The sequence below is a fragment of the Delphinus delphis genome, chromosome 10, assembly GCF_949987515.2.
Source record: "Delphinus delphis chromosome 10, mDelDel1.2, whole genome shotgun sequence".
Taxonomy (NCBI): Eukaryota; Metazoa; Chordata; class Mammalia; order Artiodactyla; family Delphinidae; genus Delphinus; species Delphinus delphis.
This window is the reverse complement of record NC_082692.2, coordinates 32,242,966-32,256,315: the sequence shown is the minus strand read 5'-3', so window position 1 is coordinate 32,256,315 and position 13,350 is coordinate 32,242,966.

Sequence of the window (13,350 nt, the reverse complement as noted above, 5' to 3'; positions counted from 1 at the left end):
AGTCACCTCTTGGAAGTCTAAAGATATATTTTTTTAAAAGCTAAGAATACGTCAGGTGAAGGGAAAAAAAAGCAAGAAGCAAAACAGAATGTGTCTCAATGTTGGCAGTGATTTTTTTTTTCCTGGATGATGGAGTTATAGGTTATTTTTTCTTATTGCTGCCTTTCAACATTTCTCATCCTTCCAAAATGAATGTGTTCAACTTTTTCTTACCATAAAAGAAATTCAGTAACATTAAAGAACTTTTAGAATAAACTAAAAATTTGGGGAATTCCCTGGTGGTCCAGTGGTTAGGACTCGGCACTTTCACTGCCTTGGCCCGGGTTCAATCCCTGGTTGGGGAACTAAGATCCCACAAGCCTCGTGGTGTGGCAAAAAAAAAAAAAAAAAAAAGTAAAATGTTAAAAATCACTCATGATTCTATTTGCTTCATAAAACCACTGCTGTTGTTTGACTCCTTTTCCTATCCAGCTGTTTTTACACAGAACCTGTAATGTTATATCCTGCTTTTTTTTTACTCCTCATCATATATTGATAGTCCTTAAAATCATAATTTTTGTTATGGCTGCATGATAGTCTATGAAATAGATACACCCAAATTTAACCTAGCCCTCATTATTGGATACTTAGGTTGTATTTACTTTTTGCCATTATAAATTCATTCAACAAATATTTACTGAGCACCTATGTGTTACTACTCCATGCCAGACATCATCCTAGGCACTGGGGCAGGCACTGGGGCTACAGCTCCCAGATAAATAAAAGTGCTACAAATTTTCATGCATATAGATTTTTTCCCCATGTTTTAGGTTCCTTCCTTAAGATAGAGTCTGAGTTGATGAGTGACTGACTCAAAGTTGTGAAAAATGAAGAGTTCCTTTTCATTAATGAAATTCACTCGCATTCACTGATGAAACAATAAAGATACTTGAAGCTTTAGAAGTTGATACCATCAGATTGTATCACTTACTACTCCCTCATGCTTTGAAGATTTTAGCACCTGGCTTGTCACTCTCTTCACTCTCACTTCTGTCAAATTCTTGGTGATGCCTGATTTGGTACCACATAGACAATTTTTCCAACATGTGCGATAGTTTGTTTGCAAAGATGACCACGCCAGTTCCTCTTGTCCCACATGACACTTTGCAGTGATTTTGCTGCTCCTTGCAACAAGAGGTGGAGTCTGTTTCTCAACCCCTTGCATCTGGGCTGGTCCTAGGACTTGTTTTGACTAACAGAATGTGGCAGAAATGACACTGTGTAAGTCCCCAGAGTCTGGGCTTCAAGAGCTCTTGCAGCTTCCCCTTTGCCCTCTTAGAAAACTTCCAACATCATGTAGAGAAGTCCAGTCTGGCCTGCTGGAAGATGAGACGCCACATGAAGGAGAGCTGAGATGCCCTGAGCAACATCCACCCCATATGAGGTCCTGTTACCCAGCCCCAGTCAAGCTTCCAGCTGACTGCAGCCTCATGAGAGAGCCCTGGCAAGACCAAGAGAAGAACCGCTCAGCAGAGCGCAGCCATATTACCAGATCAACGGTGGATGAGCAGATAAATCGTCGGTAAACAGATAAATGGTGAGTGTTTTCAGCCACTATGTTTTGGGATGTTGTTAATATGGCAGTAGATAACCAATAAAACCAGCTTCCCATCACCTTGGTTTCTTCTCCACCAATGAGAAGGATGTTCCCACCCAAACCTTGTTACTACCAATTGCTTCACACAGTCCATAATCTCAGTTTTAAGTATCACACTTTCCTATTACCAACTCCTATCTTTTCAGCCCGTCGTACCTGGACTCAAACAATTCTGGATACTTAAGTATGTTTACTTTTTTGCCATTATAAATGAATTCAACAAATATTGAACTTGGATCCACTGGGATCACTCATAAGGGTCACCAGACACTTCGCCTTCATGGGCCCCTCCCTCTATGAGAGAATATTAAAAGTTATATTTTATGATTACCTTGGTATCAGGATGAATATAATCCAGGCTGGATCCATTATTATATATTCATTTTTATTATATTCACTTTTTTCTTCTGATTTTAAACATTAAAATTAAAATATTTTGTGGGCCCCTAAAACTATTGTGGGCCTTCGGCACTATGCCTCCAGGGATAAGACAGCCCTGTCTCTCACCCATTGATCCTACCCCCTTTTCAGCAACACCGACACCCATCACATCCACCCTTCCCTCCTTACCCAGCTTTGATTCAATGATCTATCATTATCATCAGCTCCTTGCATATACCAACTCCCCGGCCCTTCTCTCCCATCATATTCATCTGGGAAGACCCCACCGCAGTGACTTCTCCAGCCTGCACCCAAGCAGCTGAACGTGGCCGGAAATAACACATACCTAGGCTGACTGGTCTCCCTTAAATTCATGCCCTCAAACACCCTTTGTGTTGACCATCCATGCTCCTGCCTTTCCCCAGTTCTGTGCACTCTCTCAGCCCCCTCGACGGCTATTTTTGCTTCCTCCTCTCTCCTCCAAACCTCCAGCCCCTCCTGTTCCTCCTCCCTCTGCTGGTGGTCTTGTTTCCAACTTCATGAAGAAAATAGAAGCAGTCTGAAGAGAATTTCCACGTGCTTCCTCCGCCTACCTACATCTGTCTCCATACACTCGCATCTGTTACCATTGATGCGATGCCAGTGTTCTTACACAGGTGAAGCCCTCCCTCCTCCTGGGCACTAGTTCCCATCCCTTCTCACCTGTGTTACTATGGGGCCCCAGCGGTTCTCCACATCCCCTCTGCATCATCAGTTTGCTCTCTATGAGATCATTTTCATCATCCTGTCTCCCATCTTAAAATAACCTCCCTCAATCCCGTATTCTCTTCCAGCTACATTTTTCTGCTTCTCTTTACTGAAAACTCTTCAGAAACATTTGTCTATACCTGCTGTCTTCGCCTCGTCTCCTCTCATTTTCTGTTGAACCCCCTCTTGCCCCACCACTCCACGAGATTTACTCTTGTCAAGGTCACCAGTGCCCTCACCATTGCCAAATCCAACAGTTGCTTCTCAGTCTTCATCTTGATGGCTCTGTAAGCTGCACTGGACACAGTGGTTCCCTGGGCTTCTAGGCTCAATCTCAGGAGCTTCTCTACCTACCACAATGGCCGCCCCTCCTCAGTCTCCTTTGCTTCCTCCTCATCCTTCCAATTTCTTCCACAGCCCCAGGGCTCAATCCTCAGACCTCTTCTCTTTTCATTTATTTACTTATTTGGTTGCACTGGGTCTTAGTTGTGGCAGGCAGGCTCCTTAGTTGCAGCTTGCCGGCTCCTTAGTTGTGGCATGTGAACGCTTAGTTGCAGCATGCATGTGGGATCTAGTTCCCTGACCAGGGATCAAACCCGGGCCCCCTGCACTGGGGGCATGGACTCTTAACCACTGCGCCACCAGGGAAATCCCCCTCTTCTCTTTTCTACCTTCACCCACTCCCTTCGTGATCTCATCCAGCCTAATGACTTTAAATACTACCTCTAAGCTAATGACTCCCAAGTTTATATTTCCAGCTAAGATGTATCCTTGAAATCCAGCCTCGTGTATCCAACTGCCTGCTTGACGTCTCCACTTAACCACTGTCCAATAAGCAACTGAGACCTAGCATGTTCAAATGCAAACTCCTGATTTCCAGCCCCCAATAGTCTTCCTATGTCAGTCTCACCCGTATCAGTGAATGGCCAAGTGTTTTAGGCTAAAATCCTTGGCATCATACTTAACTCTCCTCTTTCTCTCACATCCCATGTCCTGCAAATCCTGTCGACTCTGCCTCCAACCGAGAATTTGTCCGCTTTCCACAATCTGACCTCTAACACTTGGGTCCAAGCCCCACTATCTCCTTCCTGGACTACTGCAACAGCTTCCTAACGGATCTTCTATTATCATGAAGCAGCTGAGGTGATCCTGATAAAGTGGAAGGCAGCTAAATGCCATGTGATATTCTAAACTGAATCCTGAAACAGAAAAAAAAAAAATCATTAGCGGAAAAACTGGTGAAGTCTGCATAAAGTCTGGAGTTTAGTTTACACAAGGTACCAATACTGGCTTCATAGTTCTGACAAATGTACCACGGTAATGTATAATGTTAACACTGGGGCAAACTGGGTGAATGGTATATGGGAACTGTCTTTACTATCTTCACAAACTTCCTGTAAGTTGAAAATTATTCGGGGACTTCCCTGGTGGTCCAGTGGGTAAGACTCGGCGCTCCCAATGCAGGAGTCCCAGGTTCGATCCCTGGTCAGGGAACTAGATCCCACATGCATGTCACAACTAAAGAGCCCGCATGCCTCAACGAAGATCCGGTGTGCCACAACTAAGACCTGGCAGAGCCTAAATAAATATTTTTTTAAAAAGGAAAATTATTCAAAATAAAATGTTTATTTAAAAGATAGAGGTCATAATTAAGTCACATCTCTGCCCAAAACCTTCCAGTGGATCCCACCTGACCTTGTTCCCTACACTCCCCCTGCCTTGCTCTGCTCCAGCTAAATTGGCCTCTGTGTTGATCCTCGAACACATCAAGCATGTTCCCTGCCTCAGGAGCTTTGCACTAGCTGTTCCCTCTTCCTGAAATGCTCTTACTCAGATATTTTTGCAGTTCACTCCCCCCATGTCATTCAGTCTTCTGTTCAAATGTCATTTTAGTAAAGAGGCCCTCCCTGGTTATCCTACATAATAACCCCATTCCCACCCCTGGCATATTTCCATTACCCTACTTTATTTTTCCCCAGAACACTTTTTCCACCCGACATGTGTATGTATTAGCATATTGATATATAGACTTGCTGCCTCTACTAGATTATAAACTCCGTGAGGGGAAGGACTTTATTTTTCTTTACTGCTGTAACCCAGCTCTTGATTTATCATATCACATCTTGTACTGTGTAGCACTGAATTTGTTTTTCTGTCTTTATTGAGACTTGGGTTTGTTTCATGGTCAGGGTGCAAGATTTAGGTTGATGGTGTGTTCACTGCTTTCTCATAAGTTGGAAGAAGAAAAAAAGATGAATTTTCTGTGGGCTAGGCCCTTCCATTTAATCCTTACCCCACCCCTGCAAGACAGGCATTACTACTTTTTTTTTGACAGGCGTTACTATTATTCTGGTTTCGTGGATGAGGAAGGAGGAGATACAAGGGGTTAGGTGACTCCCCCAAGGTCACAGAGCTAGTGAGTGATGAAGCCAGGGCTTTGACCCAGGCTGGCCTTTGCCCTGTGCCAAGCTACCGATCTAGGCAATTGTACAAGGGTATAGCAGATTGTGGTCTCCAAAAGCTGCTGCCACAAGATCTCCCACCCCACATGCTCTTCTTATGTGACTTTGACATTCCTCCCCTTGAGAGATAGGGTCTACGTTCCCTCCCCTTGCCTTTAGACAGGCTTGTAGCTATGGTGGAAGTGATGCTATGTGACTTCTGAGGTTAGATCACAAAATATGATTCAGGTTTGACCTGATTCTCTTGGGACACTTGCCTTTGGAGACCTGAGTTGCTGTGTAATCAGTCTGATTGCCCTGAGGTCACCATGCTGTGAGGAACCCAAACTAGCCCCAGTGGAGAGGCCACATGGAGAGGACCTGAGACACACGGCGAAACAGAGAGGCCCGGAGAGCCCAGCTGCTCCAGCTCCTGCTGTTTCAGCTCCAACTGACAGTTGCATGAGAGACAAAGTCAGAACCGCCCAGCTGAGCCCTTCCTGAATCACCCACAGGAATCTGAGAGATAATACAATGATTGTTGTCTTAAGCCACTAAGTTTTGAGGTGATTTGTTATATTCGGTGATAGATACCTGGAACAAAGGAAGTAACAAAATGTCAGAAGCATTCAGTGGGCAAGTCCCTTCTTTCTGGCCCTAAGTTTCCCTTGTAAACAGTGGGCATTAACTCAGTGGCCTCTAAAGATGGTTTCAGCCCTAATGGTTGGTGCTTATCCGTAATGATGCCACATCCCTCATTGTCCATTTTTTGCTGCCTCCTTAATACCCAGTCATTATCCCACCACACCATTATTCCCAGAGAGAAAACGAATGCCCTCCAACATCAAGGAATGTCTGTGGATCTGCTGGGGAAAGGAGATGGGCGCCTCTGGCCCTAATCTGCTTGAGATGTCTTGAAGTGGAGGTGTGGTGTAGTGAAGTAAAATGAACAGGATTTGGAAACTGGCCACTGATTGGCATTGGCTGTGTGACCTCTGAGAAAGTCTCATAACCTTTTTGGGCCTCAGTCTCCTCGTTTGTAAAATAGGGAGAATAGTACCAGCCTTCCTCTCTAACGGGGTTGCTGCGAGGGCAGGATGAGATAGTGTGTGTACAAGCGAAGATATGTGTATAGGAGGTGGGAGAGTGGAGGCTGGGGTGAGTGGCTGCTGAGGCTTTGGGGAGGGGGTGGTCCCTGGTAAAGTCAGTTTCCTGCCCTGGAGTAGGAGAAGGGGTTAGTGATGAGAGCAATAATGGGAAGTTGAACTGGGCTGTTCTGGGCTGTGCTGGGGCTTCTATCTCAGCATCTGTTTCTGTTCCACTATCTTTTTTTTTTTTTTTTTTTGGTAGCACTGGGTCTTAGTTGCGGCAGGCAGCCTCCTTAGTTGTGGCGGGGGGCTCCTTAGTTGCCGCTCGTGGGCTTCTTAATTGCGGCTCACCAGCTCTTTAGTTGTGACATGCATGTGGGATCTAGTTCCCTGACCGGGGATCGAACCCAGGCTCCCTGCACTGGGAGCGTGGAGTCTTAACCACTGTGCCACCACGGAAGTCCCCCGTTCCAGTATCTTTGAGAATCCACTACTAGGAGTGGAAGCACGTTGACGTAAAGGACACCACTAAGTCCAGGCTTCGGTCTCTGCAAAACTTTCTAACACACACACCCCTCACCTATTTAACAGTCACCCAGGAAAGAGGGCTTGTCTCGCTGCTTGGATTTCCAAGAATCCCCTGAAACAAACCTATTTCTGGCAGAGAACTTTCTATTCTCTGGGTAACTGAGGCTTCAAACCTTAAAACCATCCTCACCTCCTCTCTCTCCTCTATTCCCTTGTTCAGGCTGCTCACCAAACGTTGTCCAGTCCTCCAGTCCTCTTTCTCCTGGGACCCTGGGTCCATTCGGTCTCACTGTCTCAGTCCTTGTCCACCTTCCTCACCACACCAGACTCAAGACAAACATTTCCTACCTGGTCTCTCAGCTTCAGAACTTCTTCTTCCTCCCATGCACCTGTTCTGCAGCATGCCTTGAGGTTAAACACTCCGCATCACCATCCTTGTCACCTCCCTCCCTGGCTCAGCAGCCTGAGATTGCTCCTATTACTCTTCAGGCCATGTGATGTCAAGGCAAGAGTACCAGAAGCTGCTTCAAATCCTGGCTCCATCATCCGCAGCTGACTGACCTTCAGGAGATAACTAACTTCTCTGAGCCTCAAGGTCCTCGCTGATAAAAGAGAGGAACACCCTATGTACCAGGCACTGTTCTAAGCACTTTACGTGCATGAACTCATCTGAGCATTACAACTCTGTGAGGTAGGTACGATGCTTAACCCTATTTTACAGATGGGGAAACTGAGGCACAGAGCACTTCAGTCATTTGCCCATGTTTTGCATCTAGTTAACTGCAGGTTAGCAACCCAGGCAGTCTGTTTCAGACACCCTGCTCTCTTTTTTTTTTTTTTTTTTGGCCACGCCTTGCATGTGGAATCTTAGTTCCCTGACCAGGGATCACACCCTCGCCCCCTGCAGTGGAAGCAAGGAGTCCTAACCACTGGACCACCAGGGAAGTCCATCAAAGACCCTGCTCTTATCCTTGGGAAAAGTGACTGGTATGGGCTGTCTGGTGCTAATCAATTCTTGTCTTTAATTTCTGCTTCACAATACAACTTAGTGGCTCCTCTTCGGAGGACTTTGGGAACAGGTTGGGCTGGAAGACTGATGACTTTGGGATTCTCCTAAACCTACCTGAATAGTGGCCTCTTTTGGAGGGGTGCCAGTAGACATCTGAGACTCATTTCTGGCTTTGATCCCAGACCCTACCAGTAACTACTGCTCTGGAATACCCCAGATTCCCAACCCCTTGGATTTCCCACTTCCCTGAGCATTTCCTTTCTGAGTACCTGCCAATCAACCCTTCCTCCAGGGCCCCCAGCCACGTGGATTCATCCTTTTGGCCTTCCCACCCATCACCTTGGGGGCGGGTTCCCAGGTTCCCTTCCTCTCTCCCTAATCTCCTTTCAAACCAAAAGTTTTGTGTATTACCAACACCAAGTAAGGATGCAGAGACAAGAGAACAGGGAGCAAGAGGAGCTCCTCATTCATTTGCATATTCATTGACCCACCCACAGATATTTCTCTTTCTCCCCATCAGAGCCTCACGTATGGTCAGGAACTGGGAAGGGATCACAGATGCTCAGTAAGCATTAGTCAAATGAGTGCAACAATTAATACGAATGAAAACAGGTACTGGGCCTTGACCTCAAGCAGCTTACAGTCTAGTAGGGCAGGCACACCCATTCACTACGCACACACCCCAAGTAAACAGGGGACCAGATGCACCTGTGGGGCCTGGACCTTACGGAGATCCAGGGGCACGCAGGCCTGGCCCTTGTCCTCACCAGGTAAGGGACAATCATCTGCCTGCTTGTTTTGTCCTGCCACTGCCCCTCCAAGCCAGTTCTGACCAGTCCAACAAGTAGGGGCTGCAGGTGGGCACTGAATTGGTGCAGGGAGGGAGTCAGGTGTATCCATGTCATCCCACCCTTCGCTGGGCCTTTCTGCCAGCACAGGGCCCTGACACAAATGCCCTCCCCCTCTGGTTGTTTCCTGTCCTCCACCCCCACCTCTCCCTCGTAGCAGGAGTTGGAGGCAGCTGCTCAAGGCCTGAAATCTAAACCAACTATTGTGCCCCTCCTTTTGGCTTTGTTTGACTATGGGTGTTGTGGGGGGAGAGGGCTTATTATGCGCCTTAGGGGCTCCCTGAGGCGTGCCAAGTCTCAGGCCCTGGATGCCACACCTGGGGTATCTGGAGATACCTGCTCAGGGAAAGGAAGGAAGCTGGATGAGGGTAGATGCTGACTGTGGGCCTTGGGTTAGTTGAGAAGTGGCAGAGGGGGACACTTTGCCCGCTGATGTGCTAAGTGTGCAGTCGCGCAGTTAGTGTCCAAATGTCAAGAGAGGGGATGCATCCATTTGGAATCATGAGAGTTTGCAGATTCCTGTGCACAGGTCTGAAAGGGCAAGAGGTTCACCCATATCCAGAACTATGAGTGTAAAGCATAGCACTACCAGTGCCCATGAGGGGGTGGTGGAGGAGACAGCCCAGGCAGGTCCTGCTCCAGCCTCTCCAGCAGCCGCTAAAGGAGCCATCCCAGGAGGTTTACCTGAAGCTTCCGGGAGCTGGGCCTCCTCTTTTAACATTTCATGTATGAACAGTTACTTGGTCTATGGGACAGCACGAACATTCAAGGCCAAGTTTCAGGTACAGACCTGGGATGGAGGGAAGCCCTCTTGATTCGGCAAAGAGACAGGGGATGGCAGAACAACCCAGATGCTACTGGGTCAGAGTGAAGTTGGACCTGCCAAACAGGCCCCAGTGCCATCCAGAAGAGGGAGGTAAGCTGGTGCTTCTGCACTTTCTGAGCTTCCCCAGGACTCAAAATTGAAGTCTGAGAAGGGAGGCACCTGCCCAAAGTCTGAGTGGGGAGACAAGCCCTGCCCTCAGGGAGCCCACCAGAAGCCAGAAGACAAGACTCAGTATCACATAAAGATATACGGGATGTATATTTTAAAGTTGTTTTTTTTTTACTGGAAATATTTTTATTGTGGTAAAATATATATAATATTTTCCATTGTAGCCAACTTTAAGTGTACAATTCAGTGGCATTAACATTGATTGCCAACATTCACATTATTGTACAACGATCACCAGTATCCGGCTCCAGAATTTTTCATCTTCCCAAACTGAAACTCTACACCCATTAAATACTAACTCCCCATCCCCCATTCCGCAGCACCTGGCAACCACCATTCTATTTTCTGTCTCTAAGAATGTGATTACTCTAGGAACCTCGTATAAGTGGAATCGTGGAGTATTTGTGACTGGCTTAATGTACATAGCATGGTGCCTTCAAAGTGCATCCATGCTGTAGCATGTGTCAGAATTTCCTTTTTACGGCTGAAAAATATTATATTGTGTGTATATACCACATTTTGTTAGTCCATTTGTGCTTTACAGTTGGGTTGCTTCCACCTTTTGGCTATTGTAATAGTGCTGCTGTGCATAGCATTATTTCATATATATCAGTGAAGAAATATTTATTTGAGTTCCTGCCTTTATTAAGTATCTGTTAAGAGTTAAGTGGGTTTAAGAATATTTAAGAATACAAGATCCTGCAAAGATTCAAGGTCTTGATTTATTTATTTAAAAAAATCTTTATTTATTTGGCTGCGTTGGGTCTTAGTTGCAGCATGTGGGCTCTTACCTGGGCCCCCTGCATTGGGAGTGCAGAGTCTTAACCACTGGACCACCAGGGAAGTCCCTATTTATTTATTTATTTATGGTCTTTAAAATTACATTTCTTAGGGACTTCCCTGGTGGCCCAGTGGTTAAGAATCCGCCTGCCAATGCAGGAGACACGGGTTTGAGCCCTGGTCCGGGAAGATCCCACATGCCGAGGAGCAGCTAAGCCCATGTGCCACAACTACTGAGCCTGAGCTCTAGAGCCTGTGAGCCACAACTACTGAGCCCGCGTGCCACAACTACTGAAGCCCGGGCGCCTAGAGCCTGTGCTCGGCAACAAGAGAAGCTGCCGCAATGAGAAGCCCACGCACTGCAACGAAGAGTAGCCCCCGCTTGCCGCAGCTAGAGAAAGCCTGTGCATAGCAATGAAGACCCAATGCAGCCAAAAATATAAATAACTAAAAATAAATAAATTAAAAAAATCACATTTCTTAGACTCCCATCAAATTCAACATCCCAAGTTAGGAAAAAGACATTTATACATAATAAAAGCTTATCCACCAGTGTGGCAGTCATGGACTTCTATTAATAGACAGAAGAATTAGGAAATGTGTACAACTTAAATCTAGGGAAGCAGACTGAGTTTTCACCTCTTGAGGTTTTGAAAACATTGTCAACCAGGTAAATAGGGCTCAGCTTGTCTAATCAGGTCATAAATGAGAAGATAGGTAGCCTTTCGGCTTCAAACTATTAGTAGATAATGTCAGTTGCAACCAGAATGGCTGAATATGGTTTAAGGCCCTTCAAGCTAACATGATGAACAGTTCAAAGGACTATGGGGCTGAACCCAGGATGGTTTCAGCTCTTTTCCCAGCAGTTTCCTCCAATACCTGCAGCTAAAATTGCTGTCTTATTCTAAGACCCACTTCTTCTTCCTTTTTAAAATTTTTATTGAAGTAGAGTTGATTTACAATGTTGTGTTACTTTCTGCTGCACAGCACAGTGATTCAGTTATACATATATGTATGTTCTCCTTCATATTCTTTTCCATCATGCTTAATCACAGGATATTGAATATAGTTCCCTGTGCTATACAATATGACCTTGTTGTTTATCCATCCTATATATAATAGTTTGCACCTGCCAATCCCAAATTCCCAATCTTTCCCTCCCCTAACCCCCCTACCCCTTGGCAACCACAAGTCTGTCCTCTATGTTTGTATGTTTCTGTTTCGTAGATATGTTCCTTTGTGTCATATTTTAGATTCCATATATAAGTGATATAGGGTATTTGTCTTTCTCTTTCTGACTTACTTCACTTAGTATGATAATCTCTAGGTCCATCCATGTTGCTGCAAATGGCATTATTTCATTCCTTTTTATGGCTGAGTAATATATATATATATATATATATATATATATATATATATGCCATAGGTTCTTTATCCACTCATCTGTTGATGGACATTTAGGTTGTTTCCATGTCTTGGCTATTGTAAATAATGCTGCTATGAACATAGGGGCGAATGTATCCTAAGACCCACTTCCATTCCGAAGCTCTCTTCTGCTAAGTGTGGACACCACACAAACATTCGTTGCAATGGGGAGACTGGATCTACATGAGTGAAATCAGGAGAAAGAACTGTCTCGGACCTGCGTGGATTGTGACCTGGGAAATACTTGCCCATGCTTACTCAGGTGGGCCCTACAGCCCCTGTAGCCCTGTGGACACCAAGGTACAGTCATGAAAACTACCATCAAAAGGTAGTTAGCTTGACTCTACCACAAATTGCAGCTACTTCGTAAAACCCTGAAAGCCTAGAAGAGATCTTTAATCTTTACCGCCTTCCTCATAGTTCTTTTACAGTGAGAGCGAACAAGTATGTAATTGTGGTCCAATGAATGTATAGGTACACACGCATGTGTGCATTTGTACGTCCATGGAGAAAGGAGTGATGAGGTCAGCCAGCCTCCTCATAGTAAAAAGAACTTTATCTTACATATTCTAAAAGTTAAAAACTCTGGAGGACTGTGACTCCCTTTCTTTTCAAAGGTATATTTATGTTTACTGACACTTTCCCTGTTTACAAAATATAAACTTAAATCGTTTCTCAGATTTATATACCCTAAGTTTGTTTACCTGACAGTTCATGGGCCTCCCTCCTCCTCTGGATCCCAAAACAGTTTAGGGAAAAGTAGAGAGACGATCTTTCTTTTCTCTTTCTTCTTTCAGTCAGATTCCTTTAGCAAAGAGTAAAAGTCATCTCAAAAAAATCTGAGTTTGTGGTCTTATATCGCAATGAATGTCACATTTTGAAAGTAGTGTATGGACAATTTAAAGGGAACCATGTGGAAACGTACAATGACCGGGAACCCTTATTTGATGAAGCTCTGCAAGAACCAATATAATTGATTCATTTAGTATAATTTTATTAAATTAATAATAATAAACAGTTGAATGGGATTGAAAAACGTGGACAGGATGAGAAATAAAGATGACTGACCCCTCCTTCCAAGGGCCTGGGGATCTTTGCTGAGGTTTTATTTGTTGTGCTGTTGGAGGAGTGAGTGCTTGAGGCCAGCTCCACCAAGGGACAAACTGGGCTCCCAACCCTCCGCCCAGGGAAATGGGACACCTCTCCACTCTAAAATGTTGATGAGCTGTAGAGGGGAGAAGAACAGGGGAGCAGATGGAATTCCTGGACAATTGTTCCGGCTGTCACCAGAGAAGACAGGCAGGAGGGAGCACTGGATAATTTACAGAGGAACAGATGCTGAGGCTCCTCCGGAACCATCTGGCCAAAAGAGGCCTGGGCTCGGGGTGGATTTCGTCTTTAGATCTGAGTAAACTCCTCAGCCTCCTGCCCATCCCATTTCCTCTACCTGAACTGGGGCTTTCCCAGGAGAGC